This window comes from Triticum urartu, chromosome 5 (assembly GCF_003073215.2).
Source record: "Triticum urartu cultivar G1812 chromosome 5, Tu2.1, whole genome shotgun sequence".
NCBI lineage: Eukaryota > Viridiplantae > Streptophyta > Magnoliopsida > Poales > Poaceae > Triticum > Triticum urartu.
The window spans coordinates 491,426,476-491,430,853 of record NC_053026.1 but is presented as its reverse complement, the minus strand read 5'-3'; positions in this window follow the sequence as shown (position 1 = coordinate 491,430,853).

Sequence of the window (4,378 nt, the reverse complement as noted above, 5' to 3'; positions counted from 1 at the left end):
AAAGAAGAAGAACCCAAGGGAAGTCTTGCGGCGAAAGGATTACCTGTGCCGGGTTCTGCAGTCGTGGTCTCCGCCATCGGAGGGCCGCTGGTGCTGTCCCTTGCCGGAGACTTCTCCCTTACCGGAAAGCTCTCCCTTGCCAGAGGACTCTCCCTTGGCTCCTGGTGGGGCTGCTCTGCTCCTACACAAACCAACAGTCAGATATCAGCAAAGACAGAGTATCCATGCGCACCTCACAGCGGAAAGCAAACCATATACTTACGCTGGGGGCTGCTCTGGAGAAAAGTTGCCGGGTCGGGCAAGGTTGTCTCGGGCGCACCTCCTGCTGTCGCAGTGGGTTCGTCCTCGATGACGATCACCGGGACCTTGGTTCTCTTCGCTGCTCTCTAGGCCAGAGTCCTAAAAAGGAACAAGTTCAGAGTAAAGCAAATGAGATACAAGACAAAACAGCAAGGATTGAAGAACTACAAGTACAACAAGAAGATCTTACTCTTCTTCTTCCTCGTCGGAGCTGAATGCGGAGAAGTCGAAATCCGGCTCACGCCCGGCGCGATGAGGCGGAGGAGTAGTTTCCCTTGGCCGCTTGGCAGGAATGGTGGCGGTGGTCTGAGACGACCCCGCTCCGGTTGCCGTCGCGGCGTCAGAAGCGGCAGGAGCAGAAGCGGTGGTCCGGCTAGACCCCGCTCCAGTTGCCGTCGCAGCATGAGGTGCTCCTGTGGCAACGGTGTTTGCCGCGGCGGAGCGTGTCACGCGGCGCGGCGACTGTTGACCCGCCTGCCGCTCTGCTACGTCACCGGCCTTGCGGAGACGCCTTCTTGGTGGGGATGGAGGCTCTGCTTGCGGCGAGCTACCCGAAGATGAGGAGGAGGAGGAGTTGATTTCCAGCAAGCCGCTCGTATCCTTGGCGGGCTCGCTCGACTCGACGCCGCGACCGGCAAGCTCTTTCTCGCCGGCGGGCTCCCCTCGCTCGGCGCGGCTTGCCGCCTCTGCCGCCTCTGCCTCCTCCATGGTGAATCCAAATTCGCCCGCGGCTGCGGCCGCCGCCGCCTTTTCTAACCTAGTGGCGATGAGCGCCATCTCCGCATCGGTGGTGTCGCGGGTGAGGCTATCCTTCTCGTCGGAGCGGATTGGCACTTCTACCAAGCCATCAAAGAATTGCTGCACGACGTCGTCTGCAGGCTCTTGCCAAGTTGGGACAATCCCATGCGAATCGCACAACGGCATCATTGCACGGATGCGGTCGAGCGCGGAGTTGTTGCACAGCGGAACGACCCCCCCGGCAACCTGAACACTTCGGGATGTTGAGGGTCGTACTTGAACAGCTCCTGGAGCATCGCATTGAGCTCCAGAACAATGAAGTTGAAGTTGAGGCCCGGACGGAGCCTCATGATGTCCGCCGCATTCTTGAACTCCCAAGCGGGTCTCCCCCGTTCCTGCAAGGGGGCGATGCGGCGGCGAAGAAAATCTGCGCCAACAGCGCCTACAGTGAGCCCGGCAAGCCTGAGGCATAGGATCCGGGTGACAGCAATCTTCAGCCTGTCGTCTTCCGGGGCCACGTCACTCCAGTCGCTGCCGCGTGCTACTGGGCTTTGGCGCCGGGTGGTGAATGGCTGCGGGTTCTCCTCGTCAATCCAGCACCAGTATGCTCTCCACTCCTCCCACTTGCCGCGGAATTCTCCCTCCAGATAAGTTTGCTTCTTGCCGGCCCTTGAGATCCAGGCGATTCCGCCGGATAAAGGCTCTCCTCTCTCTACTCGGGGTATAAAGAAGTGGCGAAAGAGGGCTACATTGGGATGGACTCTGACAAAGTTTTCGGAGAGATGTGCGAAAACTGCCATGGTCAGAACGGCATTGGGGGTGAAATCAAGGAGGTGGAACCCGTAGGTGTTCATAATGTCGCAAAAGAACTTAGAGAAGGGCAGGCAGAGCCCGCAGTAGAAGAACAAGGCGAAGAAAGGGTATCCGTTTGGGGCCTTCTTCCAAGCGGCGGCGGGAAGTACCTTCGTGCGCGGATGCGCTCGTGTCTCCGTCGACCAGAAGAGGTAGTAGTTCTCCCTCAGCTCCCTCGCGGCAAGCTTTGGGGGGAAGACTGCCCGCTCCTTTCGCAGCGCCGCAAGCCGCTGCGCCTCGGTCGACTTCACGACCTTCCCCTTGTCGGCTTTTGGAGCCATGGCGGAAGTAGTGGAGGAGGTCGACGGCGTTGGTGGTGCTGGTGGCGATGGGGGGCGGAGCGCTGCTGTCTTTCGACTTTGGGAAGACGAGGGAGCGGCGGAGATTTCTGAGATTGGAGTAGCAACCGGCGAATGGGCGAACTACCCCTGTTTCCCCTGCTTATAAAGAGGGAGGGGGCGGACGTTCCGCATTTCTGAATAAAGAAACCACCCACGATCTCTCCCACGACGCCGCATTCAACACGTGCCGTTCGGGGAGGGCGCGGTGGATACGGAGAGAGATACGGCGTAACCTAGGCCGCGCGTGCCCGTGCCCTGTTTTGGGCCTGGCCCAATAGCGCTCGGCACCGTGTATGGCCCAGGCCCGGGGGCTCCTGTCGGTGTACTAGAGTAGGGGTACCCTAGTATCCCGAACTTGTGCACGGGCAGTCGCAGCATCCCGCGGCAAGGCTTGCCGGGTGACCGCCAAGGTCCTCCGTGGTTCCTTTGGAGCCATTCAAGAACAAAGTATCCAAGCCAAGGAGATAAGACCCCGGCAAGAGGAGCTTGCCGGGAAGGCCAACCAAGGCACTTCAAGGAACTTGCCGCGACGTGCCACGCGTCCCGGCAAGGCCCGGTGAGCGACAAGCTCCCGGATGCGACAAGACGACGACCGCGGCAAGGCGCTTGCCGCGGCAAGCCACCACTCTGTGCCCGCGCTCCAGCACATCCACCAACGTGTCGCTCTGGGACCCTTCCAGGCGTACGTGGCGGGAGGCTGTGCAGCCAGCGGCGCGCGGTGGCAAGCGTTGCTGACAAGATTGCCATCGTGGCGAGTGGTGGCGTCTGTGACGGTCCCTTTTGCACTGTTTAGGCGACACAGACGGGCATTTAATGCCCTTGTCCCCTGCCGTCAGGGTTAGGTATGATACACTGTAGTAGGTAGCTGTACCTACCGCGGCACTTTTCCATTTTTACCCTTTGTCTCCGTTGCCACCTGTCGGTGACCCCTTGAGCATATAAAGGGAGGCCCGTGCGCAACATAGAGAAAGGGAGAGAACACTCACGCTCGGTCTCGTTAGCTGCTGGAGTGTACGGTAGTGCTCCGCGCTCCCGAGCAAGAACTCAATACAAACCACAAAGCAGGAGTAGGGTTTTACGCATCCGTGCGGCCCGAACCTGGGTAAACCGCTCGTGTGCTTCGCCTCGATCCGCTCTTCGTGCGACCTCCGCCCCCGCCGAACCGAAAGGGACTCGGTCCGCCGGTCCCATAGGTGCCCGTGGATCAGTACCCCGGCAACGATTCTCAAGCAACATTTCATAAATATAATCAAGTGCACTCAACTCCTAGCAATTGGTTCAACATAATCAGATCTTTTGAAAAGATTAGCAAGTGGATGAGGATTCATATCAATAGTTTTTTAGCAAGCGAAGATGCAAGCAAATATAAGGCACATGGTAACACAAGCAAAGGTAGCAAACAAGACTGCACACAAAAACAGATTTGGCAAGAAAACGGCAAACGGAAAAGAGGGGCGAATAAACGACAAATTTTTGTGAAGTGGGGGAGAGGAAAACGAGAGGCAAATGGCGAATAATTTAAATTGCAAGGAGATGAGATTTATGATTAGGAACCTGGCCGGGAGATGATATGTCTCCAATGTATCTATAATTTTTGATTGCTCCATGCTATATTATCTACTATTTTGGACATTATTGGGCTTTATTATCCACTTTTATATTATTTTTGGGACTAACCTATTAACCCGAGGCCCATCCCAGAATTGCTGTTTTTTGCCTATTTCAGGGTTTCGAAGAAAAGGAATATCAAACGGAGTCCAAACGGAATGAAACCTTCGGGAACGTGATTTTCTCACCGAACATGATCCAGGGCACTTGGACCCTACGTCAAGACACAAAGGAGGAGGCCACGAGGTAGGGGGGCGCCTACCCCCCAGGCGCGCCCTCCACCCTCGTGGGCCCCCTGTTGCTCCACCGACGTACTCCTTCCTCCTATATATACCTACGTACCCCCAAACGATCAGAGACGGAGCCAAAACCCTAATTCCACCACCGCAACTTTCTGTATCCACTAGATCCCATCTTGGGGCCTGCTTCGGAGCTCCGCCGGAGGGGTATCCATCACGGAGGGCCTCTACATCATCACCATAGCCCCTCCGGTGAAGTGTGAGTAGTTCACCTCAAACCTACGGGTCCATAGTTATTAG